Genomic DNA, 26,206 nt, shown 5'->3' on the forward strand with positions numbered 1-26,206 from the left:
TTTTTTCGGTTTTTTTATTTTAATAATCTGAATATTTTTTCAGTTTATTCATTTCATCCAGATAATTAATTTGACACAAATTAATTTATTCTGTTAATTTTTAATAACTTTTCCATATCGTTCAATTTTTTTATTTTAATCATTTTATTGTTCATTTTTTTCTTTTTATTCACTTGATCATTTTCTTTCATTTTGTTTAATTTATTCAAACTGATTTTATTAACCTCTGCATTCCTATGGTTCAACGTTTCGAAAAGCTATAACTTTGGGGTTAGATTTCCTCACATATGTAAACATCTAATGGCTTAATATTGATTAGTTTTTCATTTTAATCATTGGACGCAATTTATTCTGTTTATTTGTTCTTCTTTGTCATTTTACCAATTCTATTTATTTTGCTTATTTCATTCATACTATCGATTTAAATAATTTTATCCAAATTATTTTTTCTTTAATTTATCTTATTAAGTTTCTTTGTTGTACTTATGCATTTTATTTATATTAAATTTATTCGTGGATTTATTTTATTTATTCTATTTATTTTATTTATTTTACTTATTTTATTTATTTTCATTTATTTTATTTATTTTATTTATTATGATTATTTTATTTATTTTATTTATTGTATTTATTATTTTTATTTTATTTATTTTCATTTATTTTATTTTGTATGCCTTATTATCTATTTTCTTGATTTCATTATTTCATTCATTTTCTACGTTTCATCTATATTTTTGTTTTTTTTTGATTCATTCATATACTTCATTTCATCAAGATTTTTATTTCATTCATTTGTTTTGTTTTGTTCATTTTGCGTGTTTTATTCATTGTATTCATGATATTCACTTTCTTTATTTAATTCATTCTATGCGTTTAGTTTATTGTACTCATATAACATGTTTTATTCATTTTGTTCATTTAATTAATTTTAAACATTTATCAATTTCATTAGTTTTGTTAATTTTACTCATTTTATTAATTTAATTCATTTTGTTTATCCTATACATTTTATGCAATAATATTCATTTCAGCCATTGTATTAATTTTAATAATTTTATTAATTTTTTCACGTTTATTTATTCAGCTTCTTTGCCTTGGTAATTTTTTTATTCTTTTCAATCTTTCCTTTTATTTATTTCATCCAATCTGTTAGTTTGAATAAAATTAATTTATTCTATTAATTTTAAAACTTTTTTATATTTTTCAATGTTTCACTCAATGAGCTGAATCAATTTGATTTATTTATTCTATAAATTTGATTTTTATTAATCATTCTATTCATTTTATGAATTCGAAAACTTTTTATCCAATTTTTGCTTAAATATTTTTTGATTTCATTTATTTTATTGGTTTTCTATAATTTATTAATTTGATTCGAGGTATTGTTCGCGCTGAATTCGAAACTGTGTTCATCCCACCACTAGTTGGGTGCCTACTTCGCTGATCACACAGTGATATGTGTAAGAAATGTCCCATCTCACTGTTAGGTGGATTAAGTCGGGTATTATTTCTCAAATCCCGGGAACTAAAAACCGTTGAGAAGTGAAAGCACTACTTATCGAGCTCTCGGTAGGGTCAAAAAAATGTTTTACAACTTCCTCGTAGACATCATCAACAGAAATGCATAGAAAGACAGCTCATGTCAAAAAGAAGGAACATGTTCACAGAATTTTGAGACTAATTTTAGACTAATAACTAATAATATTAGGTAAATACAAGAATCAATAAACAGTACTCAATTCAAAATAAAACCGATCACATTCGTTACTAATTAGTTCTTGTCTATGTAGGGGAACATGGGCAGGTTTTCAGTCAAACCTACGTAAATCTCTAAAGAAGTCTTCATTCCTTCAAAACTTGTTAAAATATAATGTGCAAGTTTTGTGAGTATTCATGATTTTTTGCAGAAAGTTTTTATTCACTTTTTTAAACGATTTTCTGAAATCGTTTTTTCTGATCAAATCTCACCGCTACGGGGAGACTTGGCCAAGGATTGGGAAAACTTGACCAAGATAATTTTGAAATATTAGAACAAAATATAATCACTTCCGGCCATATAGCTTCTGGTATTCGGACAAATAGGCCCAATGGCAAAATGGGGCATACGACCAAATGGAACATTCGGCCAAAAAGTGAATTCATTTGGCCAAAAGGGGAATACGGCCAAATGAGGTATTCGATTAAAAGGGGCATTCTGCTAAATGGGGCATTCGACAAAATGGGGCATCCGGCCAAATGGGGCATTCGACTAAATGAGGCTTTCGGACAAATGGTGGATTCGGCCAAACGGAGCATTCGGCCAAACGGAGCATTTTGTCAAACGGGGCAGTGAGAGTTGTTAAAATTTAAAACTAGAGAGACGGCTTGTCAAAATTAGCATTGGATGGGTGACTTGTCTTAGTGAGCAGAGCATCAAAAATGTAGCCACCAGCAAAAAGCCACTACACCACTAATGTTGAACCTACAAAGCTGGTTGGCAGTTGATAGTAACAATATATGCAGTATATGCAAATTGTAAACTTACGATACTTAGAATTAGAACCGAATTTCCTTTGTATTCGCAATGATATTTACCTGAAATGATACAGAGAAATTTACAACGATTAGTTACGTTTGAAAAAAAAATGTTACCGATGTAATAAAAAATTAAATAAATCATGCAAACATAAAATTTTAATACTAATGGAATGGCGTAATATCGATGTCCATTGTTGACAATTTTGTAAAAAAAGACTCTTACAGCGATTTACGGTGTTATTGTTTACAAAAGCAGAAGTGTTTTAATGTTAGAGTGTTCCTTTTGCGCTGCTTAGTTATGGGATTTGCGTTTTGACATTGTCTCATCAGAATCTGCCCCTAACTTAGTGACAGAACTAAGCTTAATCAGAACTAAGACGCTAGCTTAGTCTTACCACGAAGTTAGTGTCAGATTCTGATGAGACGAAGTCGAAACGCAAATTCCATAACTAATTTAGTTATAGGTTTTGTGGCTTTAACACGCAAATGTAGTTTAAAACTTTCTCGGTAGTGGAGGAAACAAGTTGTTATCTAAATTTGTCTCCACTAAGGAGAAATATAACACAGATTTTTTTTTTCCGTTTTGGCTTTCTCATAGAGAAAAATTGTGCAATCGCTCGTAATTTCGGCTTTTTATCGTAAGTCGAAGGCATAACAGATTTAAGCGAGTATAGGATTTAATTCGAATGATTTATTGCGATCGAAAATCTATTGTTTTTCTATACAAAATTTCTAGTATTAGGTATGTTGACAACTTAGCCGTCTAATATTGCTTTACTCATTCCTAATACTCTACAACGCGCTTCAAAATCTGTAGTAAGGAAAACAACAAATGAAAGATGCACATAAATAAAGTATGACCACACTCAAATTAGACGTCGCGTTTTCTTCATTTATAATCGTACCGCACAATGATTGTTGCGCTTGCAGATAATAAAAAAAAGTTTATGCAATTATTCGGTCGGTATTAGAACAAGTGTCAAGTAAAACCGTAAACATGCCGTCCGATAACCAGAATTCACAATTTAAAATTGTACATTCTCAATTTAAAATTGCACATTCTCGGCAACCGGCTGTCCAGAGCAGATAATAAAAAAAGTTTATACAAGTATTCAGTCGGTATGAGAACAAGTGTCAAGTAAAACTGTAACCATGCCTTCCGATAACGATAATTCAAATAATACGTTCTCGGTAGCCGGCTGCCCAGAGCCAAGAATAGATGAAATCCCTGACGTAGAGATGCAGATGATTCCTTCGTCTCTGGCAGAAACATGCATCGTACTAACATTCCTTCCGTTCTGAGGCAAATCATACAAGGATGAAAACAGATTGCACCATGTGGACAAACATGGTAAACCCAAGCATGTTGTTCCAAGGAACATTTTACAATCTCAATTGGCTTTGAGCAATAACAGAGTAGTATCACTCTTGTTTCGGAGTTCGTGGTCGACTGCTCAAGTGAAATGTCAAATTAAGAGGTCAGTATGCAGATCACGGTTGTTAAATTTCAAGTCTATCAAACTGAACTTAAATTACTTCACTATGATGAAAATTTATGGATCAGACTAACCGTTGTTCGATGTGAAACTCTTTCCAGCTGAACTAAATTCTACATCTCTTGTGTTTATAATTTCCGTAAACTATATTGGATGTGTCCTCTTTAAAAAGAGAGCGCCACTATAACAAACTCTGAATCTACTCATGAATGCGACCAACCGAGTGGATTTTTACGTCACAAAACTGAAAATTCAATTAAAAAAACTTCCTCGTCCATCCATTTTGCATATACAATGAGTTGCATTGGACAGGAATCGTTCCCATTCTACATTTACTGCCTTCATTCCGTTCCCGCCAGTGGAAGCCTTTCAAGGCCAAAGCATCTGCAGATGACTTCCCCGAAGTGCACACTTGTACAGAAAAAACAATTGACCTAAAAAGGTTAACAGGCGTCATAAACAACGATCCTAACCTCAAATGTTACCTGTAACGCATCTGCTTGTACAGTTTTCCGAATTATTCGCAAAACCAGGCGGCGAAATGGGTAAAACTAGCAGCGGCCTGCTTAGAGTGGTGTTATTTCGTTATTTTCTCTCCCAATTGGCTGACTGTGGATCAAAAATACCTTTACTGGAATGGGGTAAACCGTTAAAATAGCTTTTTCGGACTAATTGATTTTTTTCGTACCCCATACTCACAACCGCAGCTACCAATGGAAATATTTGCAGACAGAAGTGACCAAGTGAATGTTTCATCCATTAGTTTAGTAGTATGAGCAATCTCTGCGTCGTAATTTCTCGAAACGCGGTTGGGCAGAAAAGTACGATAAACTGAACACTGGACTGGTGGCTGGATGATGATCCCGCAGGGTGCAACGAGATTTCGATGACGACAAAACTTCCGATTCAGAGCTCGGTAGAGAAAATAGCTGGTACAAGGTGCTAGAGGGGCGCCTACCAGCTGCTAGAAGCGCAACAGTTTTTCGTTTCCGTGCTTTCTCTGATGCTGTGAAAAAAGTATTGAATGGAAAATTCGCGAATATCCGGGGAACTCACTCTCGTGCTAGCTCTGGGAGTAAACTGAGCTACCGGACTCGGGAGAGTAAACGATTTGTGTGCGCGATAGAGAGAAAGAGAGTCGGAGAAGAACCACCACATGGCATCGACTGCTGTGCTGACTGCGATGAGCGTTTGAATGATGGGTCGGTCACACAGAGGTGGAAGGTGTGGAAAAACATGACACGATATTTTTCCCTTAGCTACCATATGGTACCATAAATCGGTAGGTCTTTCCAAGTATCAGGTACAATGTAACGAATGCGTGACTAGATGCTAGATCGTGCCAATGATGGTTGCTCTAAATGCGAAACAACGTCTGCGACAACGTTCGTATAAAATGTCATATCAACCGCAATGACGCGATGAGTCGACCTGAACTTGATTGCCCCACAGACAGGCAGACGAGAATAATCGATAACAGCGATAGCAGCTCATCTACTGCCGGACTGCGAAAATGATGGTTGTTCCGAAGGTGACCGAACTTTTCCAATCAAAAAAATAAAATAAACCGGGGAACACCAACCGAGAGGACAACATACAGATGATGCGAATGACCGGAAGCAATCCGGGGTACAGGATGTGCCACCATCCGCTGTTGCATCCATTTCATAAAGCGTTAATCGAGTGGGTAGTAGTTTTTTAACGATTGTCTGAGTATGTGTGTGTGTGGGTGTGTGGATGAGTGAATGGAAAACTACCGCCCCCGCTTGAATGATGCTGCACTGCCGGTAGACGGCGAGAAAATTTGAGAAAAGGTGGTGTTGCTTTCTATGCTATATGGCGTTTAAAATGTTTTATTCTAATGACTGGGGTTGAGTGTCATTCAAAAATTTGGGAATTAATTGGTGTCAGCAAATTGTGGGATCATTTCAAAAGACGATAAATTTGTGTTTTGATGATGGCTTCCTATTGATTAACTGTCACGCGATTTGGAAGCAGGAAATTGGAAACAATGTAGGTCGCTCGGGTGCGACGCAAAACCGAAGCTAATGAATAGATTGAGGTTAGCGTAATATTTGCCAATATAGGCCCAGTGTGGTGTAATTGATAAGCACATATCGACGGAATTGATAAGGTTGCAGTTCGCAATCCAACTCCTGCAAAACCTTTTTTTTTTCACTCCGCCATTGAAGCTTATCCATACCTAATATTTGGTGCTCAAGTCGCTTCCTCCAGATACTGATGAGTCGAAGTCGACACGTAATCAAAGTTATAGATATCGCTCCCTTAACGATTTAGAATGTTAGTAACCGTCAAAATCTTCCCTCGTCGAAACGACTTGAAACTATACACTGAGCACGAACAAGTTCAAATCCCCGTTTATCTAGACGATAACACAATCGAGGGACGATTATATGATCTGACACCGCTTATGTATTCGAAATTCCATTACGAAAATCGTACCGAAAAGCGGATTTATGACCAATAGTGATTGAGAATTTTTTTACGGGAACTGGCAACAGACGAGTGTTAGCGGGTGCACTAATAATACTCAGACCACGTTGTTTACTAACAAAGATCAGATTACCACGTGTCGATTCTGTACGCAAACTTTTACCACGGAAAGCGCTGTGTGGAAACTAAGAAAATACTTCTACTGTAAATAATATCAACCCACAGCTATCATAAACTACTGTTCCACAAGCGTATGTTTAAAAAAACTTTTTTCATCCTTGAAAACTTTTTTTGCTCGATCAAATTTGACAATTGTATAACCCTCAGATTTTATGGACTATCGAAATTACAGCAGAAGAATTTGAATTTGGGATGAACCAAAATTGAAGCTTCTACAACCAAAAAAGTTGGAATAAAGTACACCGAAGACCCGTTTTCATCAGCCCCTTTGGTGTATTTTTGGTTAACCAAATGGGGGCAACAACACATATTTATTTATTTTCCTTAATAAACCGAAGCTGTTAAAATATTTAACATTATTCCGTAGACATAGCCTCATAACTCTGGCTGGCTGACAAAATCAGGTCAAAAAGCTGACAAAATTGGGGGGCGATAAAATAGGGTTTTCACTGTACTTTAAAACCCATAAAATTCAAATATCGCGATGATCCACGCAGATTTTCATGTTAAATTGTTTGATGTGAGCAACCAATTTCTAGAAAAATGCGTATAATTTCGAGTGGAAGGAACAACAATACGAACGAACGTAACTCTACGTAACAACAATATGAACGAACTCCTCTTTTACGAGCCAAATTGTTAAAAAAAAGTTTTAGTATGTGCAGCACCGTATGAAGTTACATACAGTTTAACATATTCTTAGCTAACTATTACTAGTTGAGTATTTTTGGAATGGGGTCAATGAGTACATGACAGAAATAGATGCCTGAAGCCATTTTGGAATTTTTGATGGCGACTTCCGATTCGGATTGATTGTCAATAAACTTAGTAATAGGGATATTTTCCAAATGAAGTTGACGAGTGGATGACTGAAATGGATGTCGGAAGCCAGTTTGAAAACGGCTTCCGGTTAAGATAAATTCTCTACAACCTCAACAATATTAGTATTTTCGGAATGGGACTGACGAGTAGGCGACGGAAATCGATATCTGAAGCTATTAAACAGGCCAAAATTGCCACTTTCAGCTTCGATTAATTATTTATAGCCACAACAATATAGATGTTTTCCGAATGCAGTTCACGAGTAAATGACAGAAATCGATACCGGAAGTCATTTTGAAAACCAAGAGATCGACGGTTTCGATAAATTTACTATAGCCTTAGCAATATTGATATTCTCGAAATGACGAGACGAGTAGACGACGGAAATCGGTGTCTGAAGCCATTTCACAATCCAAAATGGCGACGAACGGTTTGGATAAATTATCTATAACCTCAACAGTGACCAAATTTTGCAGTATTTGCAGAATGGGATTAACGAGTAGATGACGGAAATCGATGTCGGAACATATTTTGTAAAACAAGACGGTGACTTCTTTATAACCTTTATAACCAATATGAGTATCTCCAGAAAAAGAAAATTATGTAATAAATGTATGCTGCCCATGATCGCATATCTGTACCATTTTCTATAGGATTTCCTATCTTTATGGGACTGATTTGCTATCGTGGATAGTGTAGGTATAGATAAAGTGAAGATATAGTTATAGAAAATTTTGCCTTCAAAATGATGTCACTCATCGACTTCCATCATCGACTCATCAAGTTATTGTTCTGGTTATAGAGAACTAGCTAATGCCCATCGCGCGTTGCTGCGACTTACAAAAAAATATGAGGAAAACACATTTTTTCCGAAGCGCCATCTGGCGGGTAGATAATCCCCAACCAATAGCGCACAAACACGCTCCATAACAAATGCCTACTATGTACAAATTTTTACGGCAATCGGTTAAGCCGTTTGGGAGTCTATAAATCATATACATACAAACATTGACTTTTATATATATAGATAGATAGATAGATAGATAGATAGATAGATAGATTTCGCTCAATCGGAAGTCGAAATATTGGTTTTCAAAATGGCGCCAAACATCCGTTTCCATCATCTACCCATCAACCCTGTTCTAAAAATACCCATTTTGTTACGATACATTTATTAAATTTTGTGAACTGCTCAAACGAAAGGATGTGAAAAAATAATAATTTTTTTCTTGAATAACGAACATTTTTAAACAACTAATTCAATTTACGAACCCCCGGTTAGGTTCGTAAATGGAGGTTCCAGTGTATACTCCTTAATTTGTGCATTCTAGACCACAGGACACACAGTAGTAGACGATTACCTAGTTCCGTTCAGCATTGATCGTGACATCTGGAGTGTGAACCAGTGAACCATACTAGGTCTGAGATCCCATTTTTTACCGAATGTTCTACTGCACACCCAAAGGGCACTAGTTGCCTTGCTTATAACCTGGTCAATGTGCGCATTCTAGTTTAGTTTTTTGTCTAGTATCAATCTCAGATACTTTACCTCAGAGGACAATTCAATTACTGTTCTGTTGATCAAATATGTTGATATGGAATATTTCTTTTTTCGAGTTAATGGGATTATGATTGTTTTGGAGAGATTTATGTTCAGGCCCTTCTTTTTACACTTCAAAGTGAAGTGATTGCATTCTAATTGAGATAACATAGTCAAATTTTCCCCTCACGAGGATTACAACATCATCTGCAAATTCGATCATATCGTATCCTATTTCAGTTATTGATTTCAATAGTTCGTCTACAAACACAATAAGGGTGACAGAACTCCGCCTTGAGGGCATCCCTTATTTGTTTTCATAGTCAGTGTCCTGTTTCCAAGCGTACTAGTTACTTCACGCTTTATAAGCATCGAGTTAATCCAATTTATTATGTAGATATCGAACCGAACCCATGTCTCCAGCCAGTGAAATTTCTTTTGTTACGATTGAATTCTTCCGTTTTCCAACCAGCATGTGAAACGCATCTACTGTTGATTTTTCTATTTTGATACGCGAATTGAAACTTGCTCAGTGGAGATTGTTTCAAATACTCTGATATCATATATCGAGGTCGTGGCAGTGGTCCGCTAGGAGCTTGATAACAGTCAATTATCTTTCTCTGGACAAAACCAGCCTAGAGGCCGTGTGGCATCCGGCAGGTTTAAATATCTCAACCAAGAATTGATCCACTGGGTTCCTGTTCCCATGTCGCAAAAGGCGACTGAAAACAGGAGTCCTCAAGTTAAGGTTTTTGTCCTTGCCGAGGACTAAATGGCTGGCAGGACAAAAATATGCCCGTCACGCACGGAGTGTCGTGAGTCTTACCCTTGCTGTGTTACGCGAATCTCTGACACAGTGGACGTTTGTTTTTTCGCAAATCGTGGGATTCAAATGATGGTCATGTCCCTAATACCCATTTCGGGGTTCGCTATAGGCGATTATAAGCCAACGTGTTTGGCATCTTCTAGTTGCTGTGCAACAACTGCTGATAACGAAGTGTGTAGTGTTGTAATCGAGTATGGTTAGAATAGCACAAATTAATCTTCAGTATAAACTATCAATCTATCCCGCCTTATGCAGGAAGGAAAAGCTTCCAAAGCTTTGGTTCAAGAACCGCATTTCCATAAAGGAAACTTCTATGTTGGACAGCTACTTAACTCCGTCTTCGTGCCTTTCAACAAAAATGGCATGACAAATCCACGTGAAATGCATCGTGCATGTATACTTGCGAATAGTGCTATTGACCGACCTCACAACTCGCGATATTTGTGCTGTCACGGTAAATATGACTGTTTACAACATAAACAAGAAATACGTCTATTGTTCGGCATATTTGCCGCATAATGAACCTTCACTTTCTGATGATTTCAAACGGGTTGTATAGTACTGTTATGGGTTTCCACTCATAATCGGAAGTGATGCAAATACCCACTACATAATTTGAGGCAGCTCAGATATCAATTTGAGAGGCACCGAATTGATGGACTGTTTAAGCAGCACAAATTTGCATATCCTTAATGTAGCACATCACCCAGCATTTACACGATCTGGCAGAGAAGAGGTGTTAGATGTAACTCTTTGCTCTGACTGTATTATGCATGAGTTGGCAAACTGGCTCGTACCAAACGAGCTCAAACCGTCGTTATCTGATCATAAGTACATCGTCTTTGATCGTTTAAACGTGTCACCAGATATCGTCACATATTGTAATCCCAAATCTACGAACTGGGACCTCTACGAAGAGGGCTTGGCGACTAGGATTTATGGGTATCTTCCGATGATTGAATCTCCAAGTGACTTGAATGAGGTCATGGATAAAACAAGCTCATTTTTAATAGAAGCATACCAAGAGGTTTGTCCGCTTCGAGTTATGCGTGCTTCTAGAGGAACACCTCGGTGGAATACCGAACTTATTCGACTCAAAAAGTTATGTAGAAGAGCTTGGAATCGCAGACGCAGGGACGGGTTGGAGGCATTTAAGTTGGCTCGCAAAGAATACAGAAATGCCCTTCGATCCTCTGAGCGAAGTGGTTGGACAAGCCTCTGCACAAATGTCTCAAGTCTCAACGAGACTAGTAGATTAAATAAGTTACTTTCGAAATCGAAAGACTTTCATGTCAGTTCTAATAATGGTTAATACTCGTCTGACGAAGATGTAGTACTCAACTGTCTTTTTGACATATACTTTTCAGGCTGTATGGAGCCATCACTGACGATTGCCCCTGAGTTCTTTTCAGGTAGTTCTGATTCTTGGGCATTTGCTCGTAGAATTGTGACAACCGAATCGATCAAATGGGCGATTGAAAGTTTTGCTCCGTATAAGTCTCTGGGAAATGATGGAATCATTCCAGTTGTACTACAAAATAAGATATGAACATTTCCAGCATATTTTGAAAAAGGTTCTTACTTGTAGTTTTACAACAGGATACATTCCATTAGCGTGGCGGGAAATTAATGTTAAATTTATTCCCAAAGGTGGCCGCGTCACTTATGAGGAAGCAAAGAGCTTTAGGTCGGCCAGTCTGACCTCATTCCTTCTCAAATCAGTGGAACTTTTAATCGACAGCTACATTCGGGATGTTGGCTTGGGCGAACACCCGCTGCCTGCAATGCAACCTGCATATCAGCGGGGGAAGTCTACTACCACCCTGTTACATAATGCTGTCTACAACATTGAAAAAGCTTTTCCACAAAGGCAATCAAGTTTAGGACTTTTTCTCGATATTGAAGGTGCTTTTGACAATGTGTCTTTCGAATACATTTTGGAAGCAGCACGAGGTCATGGAGTACCTTCATTTATCAGGAACTGGATACACGCAATGCTTGGCAACCGACATTTGTGCCCATCGTTAAGACAAATAGAGATAAGGAAACTGAGTGTCTGCGGATACCCCCAAGGTGGTGTGCTGTCACCCCTTCTATGGAACCTTGTCAATGGCTTGCTGAGGAAACTTAATTAGGTTGGGTTTCCGACGTGCGGTTTCGCCGATGATTATTATAAAATGATCACCGTTGATTGCATGAACACACTTTTAGATTTGATGCAGCCAGCCTTAGGTATTGTTGAGCAATGGTGGTGGACTATCAGTTAATCCAAATTAAACATCAATGCTGCTTTTCAAGCAAGCGGAGCTCGTCCATTGCAGTTCTTTGACTCTGGAATTATTGTCACAGAGCACGTTAAGTACGTTTGGGGTAATTCTTGACTCAAAACTATATTGGTCAGCTCACATCGATTTCAGAATCAACAAAACTTACATGGCCTTCGGTCAATGAAGGCTGTCTTGGGCAAATGTTGGGACTCAAATTGAATGCTTTATTTTATTTTAAAATTTTCGTGTTCGGGTTGGATTCCGGATCGATAAAAAGTGAAACCCGACCATATCTAGCCTGTAACAGAGCCCATTAATAGTATCAGGAGAATTCTGTCGTAGAATCGCTTACTTTCCTGACATCATAGCACTATTTTTGATGATTGGAAATTTGCGTAAATAGTAAATTATGAATAATAATAAAAAATTGACAAATGCGATGATTTACTGCAGTCATTACTGTACCCAGGAATGTTCAGGTCTCCATAACTTTAACGGTGACCTTCAGTAAAGTTATTTAGAACAATGAAATACACATTTTCATCCATGGAATGAGTAACCAAAATTTGTCATAAAAGAGTTAGGTTTGAAAAAATTGGAAACAACTAAATTTCGAAAAATATTTCTCTGAGTCGCGATATGCTACATACATAGAACTCTTATGTCTTCAACAAAGTTGTTTTTAATACCACTCTCGACAATTTTACTGCCCATGATAGCAAGTTAATCCCATAAAGATAGAAAATCCCATGGAAAACGGGACAAATACGCGATCTAAAATACTAAAGAAAGCAAATATATAAATGAAGCTTTTAAGAGTTAATTCTTTATTATTACTTCTAGCGGGATTAATCATCAAAATTATTTTTTCACATTATACGCTGTATTATATTATAAAAATTCTCAGAATCAACCTCCGAAGTTGACGGCTTCGAAATTATGTGGTAATGACCGTAGAAAACTATTTTGCAGTAGAATACTTCCAACGTTTCAATACAGAGGCCCTGTTTCAAAATTTTCGCACTTCTACCCGATATTTTAAACGTGAATATCTGCCGTTGTACTGAATGAAAAAATAGATGTTTGCGCAATCAGATTGGAAATATACATAAAAATTTTGTAAAAATGTACAATTAGTACAAAAAACGGAAATAATGGATTTCGTGGAAGCAGGCCTTTGTCGGCAAATGAACTGCGACACACATATACGGCATGGTCCAGAAGTGAGTTTGTTTGGTTTCCTATCAAACGCAGATCGCTCGTTGATTATCCAGACTTGTTAATATAACGGAGAGGGGGGGGGGCGGTTCAATTGAGAGACTCAATCAAATACGCGAAGTCCCAAATAGAGCTGTCGCGATTTGTGTGTACGTTTGAATTATTCGTCGCTCGCCTGCCAAACGCACAACATGGTAACTACAACATCCGGAGGGCACAATAGGCGGTTAAACAACGTTGTTTGAATTTTCACTCGTTTCTTTGCTTATCGCGCGGAATTTGAAGCGAGCATATGTTGGAATCCTATGGAACGGTTCGAGTTGTATACGTACGATGATTTGCAAAGTGGGTGAGTTGAGTGGCTTTTGAATTGAGTTCAACACATTGCAGGATGCGACATGTGTATGCTGCTTGTGAGTTAGCGTAGAGAAAACATATTTTATATTTATGCTTGTGATGTGTGTATGCTAATTCTCATATCAAAATGCTTCTGGCGATTTGTAGGTAGAGTGAAGTGCCTACTTTGGCCATATTAGGAAGATTACCGAACATTTCTTTAATTACGCCACCTAGAATCAATGTGGAATGCGTATAAATTAGAATCAGCATCTTTATTCCATTCCTAAGAACTAATGTGATAATGAAAATGGCCTGTCTGAGCGCAGCGAAAACTCTAATCGAATGCTCCAAATATCGCCCTACCATTTGAGCCAATGCGTTGAACAAAGATGCCAGACGCTGCTCTAACCAACGGCTTCAAATTTGTGGGGCAATAATAAAAACAGCGAAATCGGAATAATGAACCTGTTGGCACCGCACGTTTCAAATCTCGGATATACGTGATGCGTTTTTTTTTTCGCTAAAGCATGTGATAACATACTCCTGTAGGTATTTCTAAACCACGGGCGGACTCAACTGGGTTTGTGCTTACTTAAAGGCGAGAGGGTTAGTTGGAGATTTTGCTGGACGACGAGATTGAGTTGTGATAGAGCAGTGACTAAGAGAACGCACTGAATGGTTTTTTCAAATTTTTATCACAGATTTGCAAACAGTATTTTATACCGATCAAATTCCTTAGGGCATATTCAGTAGCAGGAGTTTTCATATAGGAATTTCAAAGTGGATCACATGCCCAGCAGAGCGTTTGGATTTATTATTTCAAGCAGTTTTGTTTCGAATTTTGAATCTGATATATGATGCCGTTCTGTTTTATAGCATCATTTGAAACACTCATTCGATTGGCTGGATAAAATGCTTTAGAGTCCAATAATGACTGAAGGACACGTTCCGGAGTGGTTTAGTTGTAGATTTTTTGTAGTAAAGAATAGTACTATTAAAGTAGGTACAGTCATTGGTAATAACGTCCTGGAGAAAATGTTCATTGTTTTAACGTGCTTGCGTATTCCAGAGCCTGAATGCGATGGTATTTTTGCAGAATTTGATAAAAACGATTGAGATTGTTTTTTACCAAATTTGAAAAAAAATCATCCCAAACAACTTACTTGCAGTTTCCGATGACAATATACGATACAAGGGAAGGAAAAAACATAAATGTATTCTACTTAATTGCGACTATGTCTGTGGCATATTCCACTCTATTTTTAAACATTTTTTCAGTAGACATTGTTGACTTTAAAAGTGTATAACTTGAGAACGCAACCTTGTATACAAAGTCTAATTACGCCATTCAACTCAGCACTCTAGCACGCTTTTCTCATGCTGTGTTGACCGTTTCGGATTAATTGCGATCGTGTATCTATATTTGTTGTCATATCCTCCTTCGGTTGCAGCGCTGGCTGTTAAATTGGAGGTACCAGGTGAAGCACGCTGGTCGGAAATACGGTTCATAGGATTCCCAAGCAAAGGTAAAGACGATAATACAATCATACCTATGGTCCAGACTCATACCCACCATATGGTTTTTTGATAGTGTTTGTAATGGGATTAACCCATGAAAATATCATCAACGTGATCCTGTAGACCCTAGAAAAAAAAACCATATTTTGGTGTATCTAAGGGTTATTGAGACTATTTCGTGGGATTTTCATGGTTGTGAAATTTGAAACGGAACATATTTATGATCCTTTTAAGGTTTTTTTATATCGATTATAGAGGTTTTAACCTTAAGGTCATTCGCCTCTTCGGGTTAGAAAAATCTCATATGAAAAATTTCTAACCCTATGTGCGGAGTCGGGACTCGAACCCAGGTGCGCTGCGTACAAGGCAATCGATTTACCAACTACGCTACGCCCACCCCTTTTTAAGGGGTTGTATGGAGTTTGAACCCATGAGAGTTTTCTACGGTTTCTTGTTCCGGCATTCGTTTCTTCCTGAACAGCATCAGTGTGTTGCATTTGCTTACGGTCAATGTTGTTTGATTTGTGGTTTTTGTACACGGTTGTTGTTTGACCCATAGCACTGCGCAACCTTGTCGGGTAGATGTAGACAACAGACTATAGTTAGGTAGAATTTGTTCGATTTGTAGAACTGCCGATTTCAGCATCTGGTTTGATCGAGATGAGAAGGTAGACTGAACATTGATGATATTATGATTTGTGTATTTTCGAGATATCATTCTGGCTTTACCGTACTGTGAAAAAATACTGAACAAAGAATTTAAACAACGGTTTTAAAGAATAATTTGATTCAGAAGGGAACGAACACTGATTGGTAGCAATAGGTTAATAGCTTTTGTTGTTTGATTTCCTTCTAATTCGGTAGAATCTTATAATTTTAATATGAATAAAATGGAAAAGCCTATTCACTTGTGCACTTCCACGATAACTTTGTACACACGATTTGATAAGGTAATGGGCTCTAGTAGGGAGGGTGCTACACTCGTTAATTACTCGGTTTTTAATAGATGGAATGCACACTTGTGTTTGAGAGTAACGAAACCTCGAATCAATTGGTCCAACTATTACTCTAGGATTTGAGTCAACGCTATGACAAAGATAGCAGGCGTATCTCTAATCAAAGGTTTCAAATAGATAGTGTGTTAGGATCATCACGGATCGTATATCCGAAAATACTATTCTTCGGCTCCAGAAATTTTTTTATGACAGATTCTAAGATAAAGTTTATGATGCAATCTGTCGATTAACGCAATAACAATTGTTTCAAACTTGCGATTTTAACGATTAAGTGGCTGGTAAAATTTAGCACAAATTGCTTGCCAAACCAAAACTTTTTACGAAATTCATTGTAAAAGCCATTGAGTTTAAATTTCTTTGCCACAATCTATAGTAGTTTCCCAACGGAATTCACTACTTTGTATGTTGCAAATTAATCTCTACTTCCGATAAAAGGGGCAAATAAGATCGAAATTTAACATGGTTTAAACGCGATGAAAAATTGTATTTGTTTACATCACACAGACAGTCATTTAACATACAAAATGTATCGATCTCCTAAATGGCACCCTTGAAAAAAGTGTCAGATGTAAAAAAATTTAAAATATGGATGCCAATAGAAGAAAGACTGAAATACGTTAAACGCCATAGTTTCAAATCAAACTCATCTGTAGTTTTCTATGGATAACACACAGTTGCTTTGATTAGCTCTTGTTACAATTGTCCTAACAAAAAATGTTTGTCTTGAATAACAGCTCATGAAATAAAGAATGAAATATTTTATCATTATTTATTCAACGAAGATACAAATTCGCTCTTGAATCAGCTTCTTATGCTACATTTCGCATTTGACTTCAGAAATCACCTGGCTCACATAACACCGGACACGCACATCCATCATTCATTCCGTTCCGTACTGCTACGATGACGAATTACCCCTCCGATCAGAGATACGATTTACACCGAGCATGACACAAACACGGCCAGCAGCTGAGCCCTCAATCGATGACATAAGTTCCTGCACGTGTGCTACCACCAATATTGTTTAAATGATTCACGTTCTGTTCTTTCCATGCGAGAAAAAAAAACAAGCAAACTTAAACGATATCGGGAACTCGATTGAATAAAAAAATTTTACGCAGTACCGCTCAAACGCACAAACGCAACCGACCGTCGATCAGCGGTTTGTGACAAATGGATTCCACGGTCGTCGTGTACCGTTGCTGTTGATGCACGGATAATAACCGGTGGTCCTTATGCGTGCAATTTCCCCCATTTCCATTTATGCATTGTGAATTTATTAGCGCGCGCTACACGATGTTCCCCACGCAATAAACGCGTATAACTTGCGGCGTCTGGAGAGGGGGGTGGGGTTCCGATGCGTTTTGCCTGATAAGGTTGGACAGGGAACGGGAGAAAGTGTGGCGCATCTTTGTCACATCATTCATCAACGGAGGCTAATTGCTTGCGAACAGAACACGTTAATTGAATCACCGACGACTCGGACTCGTCGGACTAGGGGCGGTCCGGGCGGTGCGCGGACTTCCGGCAGGTTGCGAAATGAAATTGTAAACATCGAGGGAAGGGGGATCAAGCTGTCGGGCGGTGTTGTGTCCCGTGGTAAATTTATTTACCGTTTTTTATTATTAAGGACATCTCCTACTACGGCGTGTCGTAGTTAAACTGGTTATCAATTGATGGAAACGTGTGACATTTATTTTCGAAAAAAGCGACACGTGTCGCTTTCAAACATTGAATGCTATCGAATTGGCCAAACGCATTAAGTTTGCAAAAAGAGGCACGATAACGGTGGGTGCAGTATTAATCACAAGCATTTTCCTGTTGTAGAATGTTTCTGATAAATTGGCGCATTTATTCGAGCTTATCCGCATCTGAAAATTGCTTGCCAGACAAGATATTTTTTTCGATACTGCGATGCAAATTCCTCAAGCAGTCATCCGATATCATATTTAGTTTTTTATGGGACGGCATGAAACACACATTCTTTTTTGAAAAAATTCTCGAATGGACGGCCGATTTTTGCACTTTTCAGATTCTACTACACCCGAAAATGGTCGCTTCCCGATTAAAATGTCATAACAAAAAACTATCAAAACAATACCTTCCGTTGATGCTTGTTATATATTTTTATTATTTTAATTCATTTTTATTTATATTTTATTTTAATTAGTATATAAATTGTTACGAAATCTGCATTGTATTGTTAAAGACTATCCCAGAATTTTTTAAAATGAAAATAATACACCAAGGTTCTCAGCGAATGACCCTGAGGGTTAAAGCTGACAAATAAATAATAATAATAAAAAAATAATACACCAAGGTTGGAAATTTGATTTTTATTAAGTATACGGTCAATATTAAAATCTACTCTAGATAGAAAATATTCTCAATATTTGCTATCTAGAGATCTGATGCTGAATCATGTTTCCTACGATGTGTCCTCGTCAATGTCCTATATATCGAATTGGTCGAGTTAGCGGGTAATTCTTATGTCTTTTGGAATGAAAGTAACATTTTTTTTAAATTTTGATTACAGAAGTTTAAACCTCAAGGTCATTCGCCTCTTTTTCGGGTTGGAGAAATATGTTTAGAAAAATCTCTAATCTTATCTCCCACTACCCAGAAAGTAATATTCTTGGTGGTATAACATTCTATCGTTAATTCCGCTTAGTGGCCAGACGCTAGATCTAGCCAGAACACAATAGGACCCTCGAGGCATCGAATGATAGGTCGTTTTTGTAGACATTCTTTGGTGTATATTTTGCTGTGCATCGAAGCAGTTGTAATGAAGGTTTGCGAACGTTTTGATTCCTCATTCTCCTGGCTGCGTTGCGTATAGTACTCATCAATGTTTCTCTAGACAAGCCATCAACGAAGCGTCTCCAATACCTAGATTTTCTAACATGGCATAAAGTGTCAAATTTATGTCCAGTCATTAGATAGAAGGTTGTTAGGCCGAAAGTCCGTAGGCCGAAGGACATTCGGCCGAATGGACATTAGGCCGACTGGATACTAGGCCGAATCGACATTAGACCGAAGACCAATAAGAGAGAGATAGAAAAGGCCGAAGCTTATTTTGTGATGTTTTCGGGACTTCGCGCTTTGAGTTAAATTTACATATCTCGGTTAGACGAATCTCGGTTTATTGCCTGAGAAATCCTTTTTTTCCCGCATGTTTAATTTTCAAAGCAATATATATGTTATTCGAATTGCGTTCGTCTTACGCTGTGCCAGTTACTAAACCTGCCAAACTAGTGCAAGTTTGAGGCGAAAACTGGGTGACTTTTTCCTTACGGGTCCGACGGCTTACGCTGCGTCGTACAAATATGTGTTTTATGACTACTTTCAACCCCTTCACACAACAAATGCGCTGTTACATCGAACCCAAGTGAACGATGTACACACTCTAGTTCAAACATCCGTGTACGTACACCGAGTGCGTACGCGAGAACGATTTGCACAAGGAAAAAAGAGTCAACGCTAGTGATGATGAGAATGAGAAAGAGAAAACTAGTGCCTCGAACCTTCGTGTACGCACACCGTGTACGCACATGGGGTTCGGTTGTGCAGGCGAACATGTGCACGTATTTAGGTACGAAATAGCGTGTCCTAGTTCGTACACGAAGTGTGGATTTATTATGAGTACAGAACCAGAGCGAACACTGTGTGCGATGTGCATATGAGAAGACTAGTTCACCGGACGCCGTCGGAAGCGGCGGCCCCTTGCAAGCAAACTTGTGCAATCCACTCGTTAGCCCGGATAACTCAAACATAGGGACTATGAATTAGTTTAAGCTCGACGGTAAGTGATCTGGAGCGATGTTGCGTTGTTGTTAGGCGGTAATGTTAATGGCGGTAATATAATTTCGTCAGTAATACAAATTTTAAAAGAATAATAAACTAACTTGTTACGGTTTGCTATGAGCCAAAATGTAAATACAGATTAATGTTGAACAAATTATTTGTTTTATTTAACGATGCAGCGCAAATCTACCTTTACTGAAAACTGGTCATTGTTTTAAATAACGTGAATTTAAATTTAATTTAAATCATTTAATTCAGTTCCGAACACTATACTACTCTGTTTCTTTTGGCCTTGTGTCCCTCGGCCTAACGATTCGGCCAAATGACCATTCTGTCAAATGCTCATTCGACCTAATGACCATTCGGCCTAAAGTTCTTTAGCCTAACGTCCTTCGGCCTAATGACCCACCATCGTAAAATTTTCTTCACAAAATCGTATTTTTTTCAAAGTTCTGACAAGCACTCTCTCTACATTTCCAAAATTCCTCGCAAGCAATTTGATTAGCTTTATACGCATCGGAGCACTCTTCGTCCCACCAAGGTTTAGGAGGCCGTCTTTTTGGCATTGGTTTCGTTTGGCTTTGTTCTGCTGCTTACAGAATCAAACTATTTTTTAACTCAATACCTTGGCTGTTGGAACCTGTGGGTAAAATAAACTGTATTTTTGCATGCTCTGTTAGAGCCAGACTCGTTCGAAAATAGAATAATTGAAGCGTTTTCTGGAACCCCCGGTTCAGTAGTATCATTTCTTAGTATTTATGCATAATGATCGGTTAATTTTATCTTTACGCTATATACATTTTTACGGAATTTTTATTGCATTTTTCATTCCGATGAGTAAAATGAAAGCAATTCTGTGAAAAACAAATCATCCTAAAGGCAAGATTTGAACCCGCAACCCTTGGGACTCCGGCCCAATGCACAAATCCTAATGCTATCCCCGGGCTATGATGACGTCCCAGAAAGAAGACATTATCATCGCATTGGCGACAGTGATCATGACCTGGTTCTACAGCAAAGCCACACACAATCGCAGATGCAACCCAACACATTTGATCTATTTAATTCCCTCGCTAGATACCAAGACGGATTCCCGGACAAACTGACGCGATTAGTGAAGGCGACGATGGATCGGGTGATGTGCGTAGTACGTGTCTCAGGGACGCTCTCGAGTCCCTTCGAATCACGCAGAGGGTTACGGCAAGGTGATGGTCTCTCGTGTCTGTTATTCAACATCGCGCTGGAAGGTGTAATAAGAAGAGCAGGGATCGACACGAGTGGTACGATTTTCACAAAGTCCGTTCAGCTACTTGGCTTCGCCGATGACGTTAATATTATTGCACGAAACTTTGAGAAGATGGAGGAAGCCTACATCAGACTGAAAAGAGAAGCCAAGCGCGTCGGACTTGCCATCAACACGTCGAAGACAAAGTACATGATAGGAAGAGGTTCACGAGAAGAAAATGAGAACTGCCAGCTTCGAGTTTGCATCGGTGGCGACGAAATCGAGGTGGTTGAAGAGTTCGTGTACTTGGGCTCACTGGTGACCGCCGACAATTAAACCAGCAGAGAGATTCGTAGACGCTTCGTGGCAGGAAATCGTGCTTACTTTGGCCTCCGCAAGACACTTCGGTCTAACAGAGTTCGCCGTCGTACGAAGTTGACCATCTACAAGACGCTGATTAGACCGGTAGTTCTCTACGGGCACGAGACCTGGACCATGCTCGTGGAGGACCAACGCGCACTTGGTGTCTTCGAACGGAAAGTGCTGCGTACCATCTACGGTGGAGTGCAGATGGAAGACGGTACATGGAGACGGCGAATCAACCATGAGTTGCATCAGCTGTTGGGGGAGCCGCCCATCTGCCATACCGCGAAAATCGGACGACTACAGTGGGCCGGGCACGTAGCCAGAATGTCGGACAATAGCCCGGTGAAAACGGTTCTCAATTACAATCCGACCGGTACAAGAAGACGTGGCGCGCAGCGAGCACGATGGATCGACCAGGTGGAAGACGATTTGCGGACCCTTCGCAGACTGCGTGGCTGGCGACGCGCGGCCATGGACCGAGTGGAATGGAGGAATCTTTTGTATACGGCACAGGCCACTTCGGCCTTAATCTGTTAATAAATAAAAAGATACCAAGACCGGAGATAGTAGAAGGGTTTGTGCATTGGTACGGAGTTTCAAGGGTTGCAGGTTCGAATCATGCCTTTGGGGTGTTTTTTTACACAATGGTTTTCGATTAACTCATTATTTCGATCCGTTGGATACTGCCAAGAGTTTTAAATGAGGTATAATAAAGTTAACGAAATGAATGAACTGAATGAACAGATAGGAACGGACTGGACTAAAGGGAATGGAATGAACGGAAGGGAATGGAATGAACGGAAGGGAATGAAAGGAACGGAAGCAACGGAAGGAACGAAAACACGAAATAAACGAAAGGAACGGAAGGAACGGTAGGAACGAAAGGAACGGAAGGAATAAAAACACGAAAGAAATGAAAGGAACGGAAGGAACGTAAGGAACGGAAGGAACGATAGGATCGGAAGGAACTTAAATGAAATTAATGAAATTTAGTAAAATTAATGAAATTTAGAAAAATTTCATTTAGTAAAATTTAAGAAATTTAGTAAAATTAATGAAATCTAGTAAAATTTATTAAATTTAATAAAATTAATGAAAATTAATAAAATTAATGAAATTTATTTCGATCCGTTCGATACAGCCAAGAGTTTTAAATAAAGTATAATGAAATTAACGAAACGAATGAACTGAATGAACGGAAGGGAACGGAATGGACTAAAGGGAACGGAATGAACAGGAGGGAATGAGAAGAACGAAAGAAACAAAAGGAACGGAAGAAACGAAAGCAACGAAAGGAACAAAAACAACGAAAGAAACGAAAGGAACGGAAAGAACGAAAGGAACGAAAGGAACGGAAGGAGCGGAAGGAGCGGAAGGAACGGAAGAAGGAACGGAAGAAGGAACGGAAGAAGGAACAGAAGAAGGAACGGAAGAAGGAACGGAAGAAGTTACGGAAGAAGGAACGGAAGAAGGAACGGAAGAAGGAACGGAAGGAGGAACGGAAGGAGGAACGGAAGGAGGAACGGAATGAAGAACGGAAGGTGGAACGGAAGGAATGGAAGAAATGGAAGGAACGGAAGGAACCTAAATAAAATTAATGAAATTTAGTAAAATTAATGAAATTTAGTAAAATTAATGAAATTTAGTAAAATTTATGAAATTTAGCAAAATTTAGTAAAATTAATGAAATTTAGTAAAATTTATTAAATTTAATAAAATAAATAAAATTTAGTAAAATAATGAAATTGAGGAAATTTAGTAAAATTTATGAAATTTAGTAAAATTAATGAGATTTAGTAAAATTAATGATATTCAGTAAAATTAATGAAATTTAGTAAAATAATGAAATTTAGTAAAATTAATGAAATTTAGTAAAATTAATGAAATTTAGTAAAATAATGAAATTTAGCAAAATTAATGATATTTAGTGAAATTAATGAAATTTAGTAAAATCATGAAATTTAGTAAAATAAATGAAATTTAGTAAAATTAATTGAATTTAGTAGAATTAATTAAATTTAGTAAAATAGTGAAATTTATGAAATTTAGAAAAATTAATGAAATTTAGTAAAATTTACGAAATTTAGTAAAATTAATGAAATTTAGTAAAATTAATGAGATTTAGTAAAATTAATGAAATTTAGTAAAATAAATGAAATTTAGTAAAATTAATGAAATTTAGTAAAATAATGAAATTTAGTAAAATTAATGATGTTTAGTAAAATTAATGAAATTTAGTAAAATAGTGAAATTTATGAAATTTAGTAAAATTTATGAAATTTAGTAAAATTTATGAAATCAGTAAAATTTACGAAATTTAGTAAAATTAATGAGATTTAGTAAAATTAATGATATTTAGTAAACTTAATGAAATTTAGTAAAATTAATGAAATTTAGTAAAATTAATGAAATTTAGTAAAATAAATGAAATTTAGTAAAATTAATGAAATTTAGTAAATTAATTAAATTTAGTAAAATTAATGAAATTTAGTAAAATTGATGATATTTAGTAAAATTAATGAAATTTAGTAAAATAAATGAAATTTAGTAAAATTAATGAAATATAGTAAAATTAATAAAATTTAGAAAAATTAATAAAATTTAGTAGAATTATTGAAATTTAGTAAAATTAATGAAATTTAGTAATATTAATGAAATTAATGGAATTGATGATATTAACGAAAGTAATGAAACGGAGACGAATTTAATAAGTACATGGCATACCAAGAAAGTCACTCGAAAGGAATCTGATGGACTGAGACTGAGTACGGAGATAACTCCATCAATTTCTACATTGCGCGATGGTGTACAAACGCGATTAGTCTGCAATTGTCAATGTAAATGTAAAATCACCTATGTTGACTTTCACGATCAGCTTTACTGCTGAGAAACTTGGAGTCAAAAGTTTGCAGGGACGATGAGTACAGGAGTAGAATTTTTGGAGCATTTCCGCTTAAGAGTGCTTAGACTTCGCATTCAAGGATCGATTGATTTTATCCTCGCGCAATTTGTGTAGGGGACATGCAAAGTGTTCATGTGAATGTTCTCCACACAGTAAACATTTTTCAGAATTTTTATTGCTCTCGTTATGCAGATGACATTCTACACATTGCCCGCACCGTGTCTTATTGGAACGGTAGGTGGCTGTGTGGCAGATTCAGCACACGAGGAATAAAAAGGCGAACAAGGAGACGATTTTAATGGTTAGCCTAGGAAGACTCAGCAAATGTCTCGCGCAATGAATCTGGTAGATGGTGAACCATTTTCTCCCCTTCGTTGATACTAAGTACAATTGTTTACAAAGAAGTATCTTTACTTCCTTGCACCGAAAAAAGAAATCACGATTTCATTCGTCGTTTTTGACAACGATTCGTCATGTGTACGAAAAATTCGTATATTTTACGAAAATTGTCTGTACCAAGCTAAATCTTAGCGCTCTACAAATATATTCTCTCAGTGTGTACATGGGGTCGTATAAACAACAAACGCCATGCTTAAGTAGGCAGTGAGACTGGATACAAAGATAACTCCATCAATTTCTACATCAAGCGATGGTGTATAAACGCGATACTCACGCGTAAAACAGTTCTCGTTAGTATGTTATCTACGTTAACGCGCATCTCTTTGTTGACTTTCTCGATTTCTTTTACTGGAGAAAATCGTAAGGCTTGGAGCTCTGGACCTTTTATTTCGACAGGCTTCAATCAATCATGACCCACTCAAAAATAAAAAAAAATGTACTGGAAATCGCAGCAACCTCACTATAAATTGTTATCTTTTTCAAATATGGATGCAACCATGTCTCTAAAATCCTACCATCCCACATCTAGAACGAAATTCGTTGTTCAATGAAAATACTCCCACACAGAAAAAAAACCTCAGCAAGATCTGTATGGTAAACAAATCTAATGAAAGGTTTCGTCTTCTGCTGAAAATTCTGTGCGTATCGGAAAAGCATAGTAAACATCAAAAGAAAACTAATATACAGAAAACGAATTTGTGGCGCTATGGAACTTCAAAGCAAAAAACATCAAAAGGAAATTAATTCACGGCATAATTGAAGTCACCAAAGCATGAATGTTTGCCACGAAAAGACATTTTAACACCAACCTATGCGAGGCTTAGTTGAAAAAAAACTAATCATATAAATAGTTGCAAAGCAAAGGTCAATAACGAGCAGACATAAAACTACTAGTTTTGTGACTGTGCAGCTGGGCTGAGTAATGGCGCAGACACGCTCTCATCAAATAAAAGCCAAAAGCACCCTAACTAAACTAGCAAAAGCCGGTACAGTCTCAATGTGCAATAAATGTGTTTATTCACAAGTAGGTTGTTTAAATTTAAACGTAATTCCAATTTATCTCTTTTAATTCTAGCTCCCCGACTTTGTGTGACGGTGTGGGTGTGTGTGCGTGTATGAATCTACACCAACCTACGAACTGAATGTTGTTATTGCCAGAACCGAGACACACGACGGCGATGACGATGACGACTCATAGCTACTGTGATGTCTTCCGCCGATGCCGATGTAGGAAGACTGCAGCAGCATCATCCCACGTGACGGTCACGATCACGGTGATCTAGTTTCAAAATGGCATTTCCCGGACCGACCAACCGA

At 37.4% G+C, this 26,206-nt stretch overlaps 1 protein-coding gene across 7 annotated transcripts in view; it reads right to left on the reverse strand.

Moving 5' to 3' along the window:
• Nucleotides 1-26,206, reverse strand: part of LOC131692000 (terminal nucleotidyltransferase 5C) — a 360,737-nt gene that overhangs the window by 244,962 nt on the left and 89,569 nt on the right. The window contains exon 1 of one of the 7 annotated variants that reach the window (XM_058978825.1): nt 4,499-4,627. The exons of the other annotated variants lie outside the window; for them this stretch is intronic. The gene's annotated coding sequence lies outside the window, so the exon portion shown is untranslated. Of the gene's footprint in view, nt 1-4,498; nt 4,628-26,206 lie in introns of those variants that run through there. 7 annotated transcript variants of the gene reach the window in all.

The sequence above is a fragment of the Topomyia yanbarensis genome, chromosome 3, assembly GCF_030247195.1.
Source record: "Topomyia yanbarensis strain Yona2022 chromosome 3, ASM3024719v1, whole genome shotgun sequence".
Lineage (NCBI taxonomy): Eukaryota > Metazoa > Arthropoda > Insecta > Diptera > Culicidae > Topomyia > Topomyia yanbarensis.